The sequence below is a fragment of the Diorhabda carinulata genome, chromosome 1, assembly GCF_026250575.1.
Source record: "Diorhabda carinulata isolate Delta chromosome 1, icDioCari1.1, whole genome shotgun sequence".
NCBI classification, from domain to species: domain Eukaryota; kingdom Metazoa; phylum Arthropoda; class Insecta; order Coleoptera; family Chrysomelidae; genus Diorhabda; species Diorhabda carinulata.
Genome location: NC_079460.1, coordinates 29,987,290 through 29,999,768, shown reverse-complemented (window position 1 = coordinate 29,999,768; position 12,479 = coordinate 29,987,290). Strand labels below are relative to the sequence as shown.

Genomic DNA, 12,479 nt, shown 5'->3' with positions numbered 1-12,479 from the left:
TATGACTGAAAACTTACGTATTTCACGTAACATCTCCCGAGTTTCTTTAATTTGTTCCTCTGAACAAATAATGTATAATTAGCACTAGAAATTCTTTATCTACATATTTACCCAGCAACAAAACAGTTTGCTTTATATGAACATTGAAACTAATCTGTCTGGTAGATTTAAGGAAAATGTTGACAGATGATAGCAGAAACATTTCGTAATCTAACGATATAATGTGTTTTCAATATCTGAAAAATTCACTTTACTATCAAACTGCCCTCGTAATATAGAATCTGATATTTTAGTTTATGAATCGAAATTGGAAATAGAACAACTTGAAAATATAACGTGTTTAATTAAAATATTTTATTGTTCTTCCTCATTGTTAAGACACATTTAAAGAAATGTATGTTTTATTTCGAGAAAAAAATATTATCATGACTCATAGGTGTCGTCATGAAACGAACGAAATGAACTTTCCTATCACATTAAATCCAATAATATACTATTTTTAGCACAGTTTTGAGAAAAAATTCTATTTGCTTCCTTATCCTAATTTTCTTTATAACAATTTCTAGTAGAAATCATAAATATTTTTCATTTCAATTTTCATTTAAACTGAAAATGGGTTTTACCTGATTTTTAAGGATTTTCGATGCCGTCGATTGAATGTTTTTTTCACAATAAGCTGATATTTTTTCTTTGTAACATATTTTCTTTCTTTGCCTCTTGTCATTTCCAGTAAAACTCGTTACTGCGTTGAGAAGTATTATTTCCATTTATATTAAAGATGTATTGTTTTCCCAGTTTTCTCTCCTGTTTCTGTTTACAACTGTGGATTTTAGAAAACCGATTATGGATGATTTTTCACCTGGTACGTGATAATTTTCCCTAAATGTGAGTTACGCCTGAACAGATGTCGATACAAAAAGTGATTATAAATTTGAATTATAATGGAATATTGTCAGTATTACCACCTGCACATCTCCTTTAAGAAACTAATTTCAAGAATGTTGAACACTTAAAAACTGCATAATCAACAAATTTCCGCAACCAGCTTAAATGATTTCAAACAAAAATTTCATTCAACATCTCTACTTGTCACTTAAATATTCTGTAATGTAATTCGCAGCAATTTTCTACAGGATATTATGTTTGAGGCTACAGTTTCATAGAAAATTAAACGCTAATCAAATCTTTGTAATTGTATTACTGCACTATAGTAATTTCATGTTCATTCATTAAACTTTTACAAATTTAAATAACAAAATGAAGAATTTAAAGTGTATTAGAAGTAGTTTTTAATTAAATTTCCAAGGTCATTTATAACTAGAGAGGTAATTCTCCAAATTTATTACCAGTTGGTGTAATGCTTTGTAGAGACTTATTTCAACAGACTGCAACGTTGCCAAAGTTATCACATTCCTATTTAATCCGGCTGCTAGATAGTATAGTAGGTATTTATAGCTTGATTCATGAAGATGCTTAACTGCTGTTGGATATTTATCCTTTATTAATAATAACAGCAAATGGGACATAATATAAAATTGAATAGAAAATTTCTATTGGTTACTGATGTTGTATGTGTTCACTACGTTTTGATGTATCCACCGGGTTCCGTGAATATTCGGCATAAAATTATACTGTTTAACTAGTAACTTGGAAAAATGCTGTAACTCGTTAATTTATTTAATTTTAATGTATATGTTGCATAAAAAATCTTTTCTTCAACTTCGTAACTGCTACCCTACCCAACTTTTTTTATCAATTTTTATCAATTGCAATTTTCTCCTGTGTAGGGGGAAATATCGGGAAAATATCGGGAAAAATAGAATTTCAGTAAACCCTTTTTTCCATTTATGGATTATCGGGCAATGAAAAAACATTTGTTTAAAAGCAAAAAAGTTTCTTTAGTGCAGTGTAAATTGACGTGGCAGATGTTGATTCACTGTATACTCAACTTGGAAGCTTCCAAGCGATGGTAAAACCTAATATTTCCCAATTTTCCCAATATGGCCTGAGAGGTCGAATAGATAAGAAATATGCTTCCTTCTTCTTTGATGTCATTTAAGTGTAAATCGCACAATTCACATTTTGGGGCCGAAGATACTGTGAATGCTACCACTAACAAACAATATCCAATGTCCGGTGCATGAATTTCCACCTATCTTGTGCCTTGAATATACATGCTACATTGGCTACTTCATTCTTCATTACCTTCATGAATGCACCCTCTTTCACAAATTATTTTATATTGACCCCTGTGATTATCCTCAACATTCTTTCCAATTTTGAAGATAGCCTACATAGTTTATGCTACTGCTCCGACATTTTCTGAAGGCTAACAAATACAACTCCATCATTTGTATTTGTTATCTTTCGTACATATGAATAAACTATCCGCAAAGTGTGTGACGCGTTTGCTTAAAGCTGATTTAAAGCTCTCTCGCACTAAAAAATCAAACAAATGTTTGGATATATTCGCACAGAATCAAAGTGAATGGTTGCGCCTATTGAAACAATTGATTCCAAAGATTTCAACCAATATCATTTAGGGATTTAGAATTTTGGGATTAGAAAGGTGTAATCTTCGTTGATTGTTCAGAGTTTTTGACAAAAGAGAAACTATGAAAACTGATCACTATTCTGCTGATTTACTGACATGTTCTGATGTCTAATTTAAGAACTCACTTGTTGTAGAAAAGTTTTCATTTATAACGACAATGTGCCTACCCGCTATAGTCCTCTCCGATTACTTTCAGTTCCCAAACTTAAAAAAAAATGACTTGGTTGGTGGAAAGCAATATCAGACAAGTGGAGAGATTATCGCAGAAAAATACGCGTATTCTAAGGAATTTTGTTGATTAAAATGTTGATCTAAGTACTGTAAATCGAAATTACTATGTATATACCAGTAGTAATTAACAGTGATATTAAGTCTCCTAAAATTGAATTTTGATTTACAATTCAAAAAGATATTCCAAGAAATTTTCACAATTCTTATATTTATATTGAAGTAGGAGAGTTATGAGAAATGTTTGTAAGAATGATCTAAGGAATTGCCGAAACTGAATACGTCCCTTTCTTTTGGTAGCAGGTGTAATATTCTTCGTGTAATTTTCCTATAAAAACCAATGTGCGCCGACAGCCCGATAAACTTTACAAACATTGCGCGTCTAAAGAAAGTTCTTTATCCCCCTCTTTAACTTTTTAATAACAAGACCGTACCAAAGAAAATTCGGCAATTGTACACTGAAATTGAAAGACATTTTTAAAATTAATATCTTAATATATACTCAATAGAGATTCCGGTACACACTGTAAATATTTTTAATGATTACTTCCTTGTGAGACATAATTTGAAAGAAAATTTAGTTGAGAATTAATACAAAATAATTCAAGAAAACATTCGAAGAAATATTCAACTATCTATCTAATCTTAGAATCTCAGATATTCATGCATGTTGGGATTTCCTATAATGCTCCCAAGATTTTCAGGATTATTATTGCCCAATCATATCCAGATGATAACATCATCACCACTACATTTTTGATAGTAGTCACTGCACGTATCTCTCACTTTCTTATGTTTTGACTGGTGCACAATAACAACACATGAGCTGCAAATCAGAAACTTTGATCGGCTGCTCCGAAGGACAAGTTATATACTTCTCTGCTCATTCGACTTTATATTAACGAGGCTTTTCATATATATCAAAGGGGAGAAGGACGGTTTTCAATGAAATCATACTCTGCAAATTTTGAATTAATATACGAGTATTAACACAAAATCAAAGCTTATTATTCACCATGTTAGTTGTATGTGAAAAATATCCATTACACGGACTAACATCTCTGCAGGGCAGCCATTTCTTGGAAGTTTACCCAAGTTTCACGGATTATAATTATAGACGCATCTCTTAACGCTCTAATAAAAAAAGTCACACACTGGTAAGTCGGAAGATCTGGAAGACCAGGGAACATTTCCGAAATGTAAAATAATGTATCCTTGAAATATGCATCTAAGAAATATTTACACTGTGTGAACACGTTTTAAGGGGATTCGTCATAAAAAGTTCCGTTTTCAAGTATACAAATGTATCCAGCCGAATTAACAGTAACCTTGCCCCCGTTCTTTAAAAAAATTAAGGTCCAATGATGTCAACAAAGCCAGAACCACTACACTTAGAAATTTTTCTAAGTGTAGTGAACGCTGGTGGATAAGATGTGGATGCTCTTGTCTCAGTAACTTAGATTTGGTTTAGTCAGGGTCCCGTTTGAATGGAAACTGAATTGTCATTCCATCTCAAAATCACAAGCAAAGTCTTCGTCCCTTACCCCTTTTAATATTTTCTGATTTCGTTACACTAAGTCTCGGGCCAGGATGCTTCTCATTCCATATGCTTTCAGTCGATCCAGAGATTTGTGTTACGGCGCACGAAACAATCTGTTGTTGCAGTAATAGACTCGCCACATCTATAACGTTGCAAGTACCACTGCTCCGTTTATTGAGTTAATGAAATGACGTCTCTTCTAGGGCACAATATCACCACCATCTCCCGCAATCACACACTCAGTATTATTCTAAAGAGTCCGACTCCTTTGTGTCACTCTGTAATTATTTTTCTATAACTTTCTATAACTAAAAATAAGTTTAAAATGTTCTTTGAGATCTTCAATTCCCAGTTTTTATTTAGTGGTATCTAGTTCAAAATTTGTTTTAATCGACAATGTTCCAATTTGTTGAAAATGTCTACATTACTTTAGCAAACCAAGTATTGTCTTATATGATCATGATAATCTCTTTTTACTCAATTTTTAGCTTTGTCGCATTTCTAGATTCATTCCACACGTCTTCACTATTCCATTTCTGTGGTTTTGAACATTTTAATTTTATCATATCATCAAATATGAAAGAAAAAGAAAATTCAACGGTCATGTGCCATGAAGTTCAATCTGGATGTCACGTTCACCTTCTTGAATCTCTACTGGTCTTTTCAAGAAAAATATCCGCTGTAGTGTAAGCTAATTACATCACTCTAACGAGTTCAACTTATATTCCATTCGATGCCCTTTTATGCCCCCGTGACTTGATTGCACCATTATATTTTTTTCTCCTCATTTTTTGTCAGAATCGTTATTACGATGTCATGAGAGGTAGACCGCCTCCAAAATATCCAATATCGACTTCTCTGTTAATACTTTGATGTCATTCAATATATTATTCCTTTATTGATTCAGATAACAGTGTCTACACGTAAATATAGACAAAAGAAGATAAAGATCATAATTACTACTTATTTAATGATTTGCACTTTAATTAGAATGTTTATTCTACTGACACAATCATTATTGAAATTACTATGGTTAATAAGTAGAAAACGGCTTTTCGACACGTGGGTAACATAAACACTAAAATCATTGAATTTTCTGACATTATACGGAAGAGAAGACCAAAATTACTCACTTAATGAGTTGGTATTTCTGGAACCGTTAGTGGTATCCATACTAAACACACACATATATACTGTCCGACGCGCGTTTCGATAATCAAGTATCGTCTTCAGAGACTCAAGTCACATATTTCCACTTTACAGATTATGCTCTGACTCTCAGGGCCGAGCCGTGCAGGGGGTGCATGGCACCCGGGCGGCACTAACACGGGGCAACAAAAGGCAAAATGTCTCATCTCATTTTGTATTAGAAAAACCCACGTTGTCCTAACAATTGTTCAATAATCGGCACATTATCGGTGTTATTTCCAATCATGCACAATAATTCCTCAATTTTAATTATCACTCAATGTTAAAAAAATGGCCCATTTATAGGGACTGAAGGAAATACTAAGTGTAGATACTTGAACACTATTCGAAACAGTTACAGTTTTTTCTAGAATTGACATCAGTATTTGTACAGAAGGTAATGTTCTTAAGATAACAAATATGATTCAAAGTTTATCAATTGTTTTAAAAATTTGTCTACATAATCAATTGGACTAATAAGTTATCTTATTCCTATACCCATGAGATCATTCCTCATACTAGTAGGACAGACTTCAATAAATATTCAATAACAGCTTCAAATGTAACTATAGAATTTCCTTCGTTATCCGAGTTTCACGTAAATAATCATTTTCATTTGTACCCATACCTTTTAATTGTATTTCTGATAGTTAAAAATGATTTACTATAGCAATATTTCAATCGATTGTCTAAAGTTTTACTATAGCTTTCAATGATTCTAGAATAAAATTGTTCCGTTACATATGAATTTTTGTAACATGAAGTATAATTTTTGTCACAATCTTCATTTTGATATTTATGAACTCTTATATTACCAATCTGATTAGTAATGTATCAAAATTTATTTGTACCAAAAGATATGGACATTTTAAATATTTTTAACTTCATAGAAAGGATACTAATTATAAATCAATTTCAACCAAACAGTCAGTTCCATCTAAGTATCTTTCGACCAAAAATAATGTATCGCATGGTGAGTAATAAACTCGCTTTTGATAGTTTTACATAGTTGAAAGGTATGCGGGCAATACTTAAATCTAATTTAATAATTTTCTCGCTATTCTATGAATTTCTAATATGTAATGTTCATTTCTGCATTTGCTTTACGGAAGCGATTTGTTGGAAGAAAAACAAAGATATTTTATTTTCCAACATAATCCTATTAACTATACTCAATGAGTACGAGTTTCCAAGTTTTTCAAACCGTTAAAAAAATGATATTTCGCAAGTCCCTCAAAATTGCTTTTCATCAAACGGGGGGGAGGGAGCGGATTAGGAAATAATTGGTAATGCAGTTCGACTAATTTTTCTGCAATAATAGTGGACGAAAAGGTAAACGCATTGTCCCAAATGAAATAAAAGTCATTTTTCAATAAATACAGTCGGTTTTTCTAAGTTGGCACCTTTGGAATTCCAAAGCATACTTAAAATTATCTTATGAGCCTAAAAATGTTTCTGGTGTACCCAAGGATCATCTGCCATGACATATAGATTTCCAATAATAACTAATCTTTCTCCATATTTACCACATAAAGGAAATTGTTTTATTGATATCCCTATTAATACCTATAAATTGATTTATTTCTATAATTTATGAAAAATTATGACAGTTGATAAATCCTGTACTTTATCCGTCCAACTGTCCTCGTATATATAATACTTATAAATTACAAAAACTGATTATGCAAAGAGAGATTGGCTACTGATTCATATATTTTTACTTAAACTTTTGACTACAATAAAATAAATGTTAATGATAAATTGTATTGATAAACGTTTATTATCAATTTGTGATGTGCATATATAATATATAAAATAAGATATATAATTTCACGTAGGATAGTCCTTCAGATGTACAACGAAAATATATAGATATTGTCAGTCAATGACTTCATCTTGTGAATTACATCGTTTGTACACAGCTATTTTTATGTCAGTTGCCCTCCTTCTTTGTAGGAATTTTCGTTGTAGACAAGAGCAGTCAACAAGTGTGTGAAGAGATACTTTTTTGTATTCAATCCTAGACGTTTTGTTATTTCTTTGTTGGCATATTGACGGAACTTCCCGTCACATTTGAAATCAATAGAAAAATTCAATCAATTATAGAGTGAACTCATCTAACTAACAAAGATAAAATCCTAGCAATCCTTTTTTTAATGTTTTTAATCAAATAAACACAAAGATGAATGCTTGTTATAAAAAGATCGGTACTAAATTTGCCCTGATAGCAGGTAGATGACCTTTTAGTGTGGTAAATTGTAAATTCGCCCAGAGAACTTTGGGATGCAATATGTGTACATGTAAACTCGGCCAGATTTTAGTGTGCTATATATAACCATCAGATAAGTATATTTAAACTTCATACTTTCAAAAATGTACAAATTCGTACAAATACAACAACCTAAGCAGATATACAGGATGGTCCAACCAAAATGCACGATGTTAATTGTAAATAAAACAAAAAGTTTTCTGAGAATTATCTTATTTTATAATGATAGAAGGATCTATGACAATTATGTGTGAAACAAAATATCGGCCAAATGCTCATCACGGCTTCGGTGGCATACCTTTATCATATGGTCCATATTTTCAATGACTCTGAGACATAATTGAGATTCAATGTCATTAATGTGCCGAATTATCTCATCCTTAAGCTCTTGACTTATTGACGTACACTTTTTCTTTCAAATATCCCCAAAGAAAGAAGTCCAACGGTGGATTAACATCGCCACGACGTGAGATAACACGAACATTGAATTTTTCGCGCAAAAGACCCATTGTTTCGTTGGCTGTGTGGCAAGTGGCACCATCCTGTTGGAACCACATATCGTCCAGGTCCATATCCTCAGTTTATGGCCACAAAAGTTCTTTATCATCTCGCGATAGCGAACACCATTCACGGTAACTGCTTGGCCGAACTCATTTTCGAAGAAGTACGCCGCCAGCCCATAAACTGCACCAAACAGTCACTCTTTGTGGATGCATCGACTTTTCAACAATCACTCGGGGATTCTCATTTGCCCAAATACGGCAATTCTGCTTGATAACGAATCCACTGAGGTGAAAGTGTGCATCGTCGCTGAAGATGATTTTCTTTGTAAAGTCACCATTCACTTCTGTCTGTTCAACCAACCATTCGGCATATTGACGACGCTTGAAATGGTCAGTAGTCTTCAGCTCTTGAGTCAGTTGAACCTTGTAAGCGAGTAAATTCAAATCTTTATTCAAAATTCGCATCAGTGATGTTCATGAGATGTTTTATTGTTGGGAACGACGACGAGTCGAGGTTGACGGCTTTTCTGTCACATTATCGCGAACAACAGCAATGGACACATTTGGTCGATTATGCTGACCAATAAAATCACGAAGTGCACGAAATGCATTTTGATTCGAACGCCCATTTTTGTAAAAGGCTTCAAAAATTTTAACGCGCTGCTCAATTGTGTACCTATTCATAGTTGAATTTGTCAAACACTGAAACAAAGAAATGTCAAATTAAGTTGGGCAAAAAATTTGACGTTACGGTGCGACTCACAAACATCGTGCATTATAGTTGGACCACCTTTAATAAAAATCTAATTTAGGGATGTTTTTAAGTCTCTTATTGTATTAAAATGTAAATTAGAATGTACCGATTTAGTGAAAACCATTATTTTCCCATTTTCGAATACTTACCTGCCTCCTGTAATCAGGTAGCTGTAGTACTTTTTGGTAGAATTTACCAGGGAACCTTTACAGTGCATTGTTTTGATTGCTCTTTTGTTTCGGATGTGAAGTGATGAACCTATGTTTCATCCATGGTTAAGAAATATCACAAACAGTCTACTTTATTTGTGAAACATTGCTGGGTACTCGATGTTTTTGTTGTACTGTGAGCAAACACGGCACCCATCTTGCGCATAGTTTTTCCGCAATATTTCTGGGGTTCGTCACCTCATTTGGTCGACCATTGCGATGCTGGTCTTCGCAGGTCGTACGGCCTTGTTTAAATTCTGCTATCCAATATATTACGGTTGATAACGAATGAGCAGTCTCACCCAGAGTAGGATCTGATTTAGCTTTTATATTGGTTGGACTAATGCCTTTCAAATAAAAGTATTGTACGACATAACGAGGACCAATTTTTTCCATGTTTACAAATTCATTGAAATGCCTTATAGATTGTGTACTCTCTAATACAGTGATGGTATTTCCAAAAAATTTTGATTGACAGTTTTGAGGAAAAAAGTAGCTAGATATCGACCCTATGCTATTTATATTTCGAAAAACCTTTATACCCATATAAAGTACAGGATTTCCGCCATTACCATTCAAGCCGGAATCGTTCTCTTGAAAATAATCTAGGAGTATATTGTTCAGTTGTTGTAAAAAAAAAGAGATGATTAGAGTGAAATTTCCAAGGTGGTTAAATTCTCGCCTTTAGCGATAATGTACTTCTGAAACTATAGGTCTTTTGAATGACTATTAATTAGTACATTGTTATGCATTGTCAGTCGTTTTATGTGTATTTAATAAATTGTTTTACTCTAGACCTGTGTTAGGCTAGAACCGTGGCACATACGTGAAAATGGAAGTTCTAATGGATGTCATGAATTGATATTTTTTTTTTCGGAAGGTACAACTGATAAATGCCACTCATCGACCAGGTTTCGATGATTGAAACATTACGTGAAATAAGAGATAAGAGATAAAATAAAGAATGTGTGACATTCTAATAACTTGCATTTAAAAGAAAACAGAAAATATTGAACATATCAACAACACCGTGGAAAATCGTTAGAATTTTGCAGTAGAAATAAGACGGTATGAGCTCTTTGTGAAATATCACATTCCATTATGAAAAGAGATGTTTTTAATAAGATTTGTGGGAAATGCGAATAGTGAGAGGTAGCGGAAAATATTCAAGACATGACGAAAGTTCTCATTTTTAAACAGCTAATCAGAACAAGCAATATGAAACGTTGGACATACAGGCACTGGAGGTTTTTTGCTCCAACAGGAAATCTACAATGCTAGAACTAACGTTAATTATTTTGAACAAAATCCCTAACGATTCTTGGAAAAAGACAAATTATCGATACAGAATTAAAATGCGAATTTATTGGTGTATGTAATAGAAAACGCTGCAAGTAATATATAGAACAAAGGTATGCAGCAAATGAAAAAACTTTGGAATGTGACCATGATATTTAAAGATTACAATTGTCATTTTAATAGGGGATTGTGGGTATGAAAGAATTAGGAAAACAAATTCCTTATGACATTATGGTATATTTTTTAAAGTACTCGAGGAAATGAAAAAAAGTATATTCTTACGAAATGCATTATACTGTATTGTTATCGGCTATAGCGACGGTGGTTCTATTGTATCTTCACGATGTAAAAATAAAACTTTTAAATATTTCAGTTGTTCAGTAATTATACGTATATACTATGAGCAATATTTGATTCATAAGATTAAAATCAATCAATCTTTGATTATCAGTCATTAGTCGACGCCATTTAAAGAACCTATTTACGAATCTTTTAACGAAACGAGTATGTTTAACTTTTATCCTTGTATATTAAATTTTTGACTCGAAAAGCTAGTTTTCTCGCACAATAGCAAAACGAACTGAATTTAAAATCCTAATATCTAACTATTTCTTTATTTTCATAAAATTTCAACGATCTATATATTCACAACAAATTTAGTTATACAGGGATGAAAATTCAGCGAAGCTTAGCATTTTCTGAAAAACACTTTTGTCGTTGGTGTAGGGGTTATTTGAATAGTTTAGCGATACGTGGAGAAACCGAAACTAAACATTTTGCAATTAGTTTAGCTGCAATTCTATTCAAGGAGGATTTTCGACTTTAGTATAAATACAAAATAATAAACACCAGGCCTATGGACTTTTTTAAATGTGTTGCAATATAGGTACTATCATAATAATCCTATGATAGAACAAAACATTCAACTGTCCTTCCTAATACATTTTATTCATGGCCATAAAAAATTTACTACCAATACAAATGATACATTTTTATGAATATTAGAAGAAAATGATTATATAATATTAGAATGCTCCAGTCTGACTCAAAGATTATGAAAGAAAATAAATATTCAAAGTGGGTGTGATCAATTATAACAAAAAAATTCGAGTGTTAATTAATTATTTATTATGAACAACAATTAAGGAAGTTAAGTAAAAATTATACTGATATTACATTTATAAGTATTTTTAAAAGTAGTCATATTAACAAGAATGATCATCCGCGACCGTAACTACTACAAAAATGGTTAATAAAATCCCTGCCCTTGAACTGATGAAGTAAATATTTTAACCGAACGGGTATGCAATATTCTCATGAAAAGTAATATATGTTCTACAAAGTGCATCGGTGATTGTTGAACACCAATTAAAAGATCACTTGCTTTAAAAATTCAAATAAATGTTTGGATATCTTCAAAAGTAATTGATATGACATAGTAGATGAAACTTGAGTACACCATTACACCTCAGAAACCAAAATACAGTTCAAACAATGAACAATGTATATACAATATCGTTTCTTGTCCTACCTCAACCATATATGTAATTTTATAAAAGTGTTATATACTTCACCCGAGACCACATATACTTTTAGCTTCTATCTTCATTTTAGGAAATGTTTCTACTATATGAGATGCTGTCAATTTGTTTGCAATAGACAGCAACTATTTAATGGCAAGCATATTACCGAGTAGGCGTCTGTCAATTCATTTGTCATGCTCCCTTTAAATAAGAAAATTTTCATTATTTATGTAATACCTGAAATGGCAGAATACACGTTCATTGAATATGTATTCAAGGCACGGAATAACATCTGACAATTCTAGTGGAGCTAGAACATTTTATTCGGAGAATTTCCCTGATAAAACTTTTGAGCGTGTTTGCAGAAGCAGCTGAAAACGGTGTGGGAAGAAAAATTAAAATTATGCGGTTC

General features: G+C 32.4%; 1 protein-coding gene across 5 annotated transcripts in view; it reads left to right on the top strand.

Moving 5' to 3' along the window:
* The window catches only part of LOC130901278 (plexin-A4), a 267,727-nt gene that overhangs the window by 156,570 nt on the left and 98,678 nt on the right, over positions 1 to 12,479 (top strand). The window lies entirely within an intron of this gene.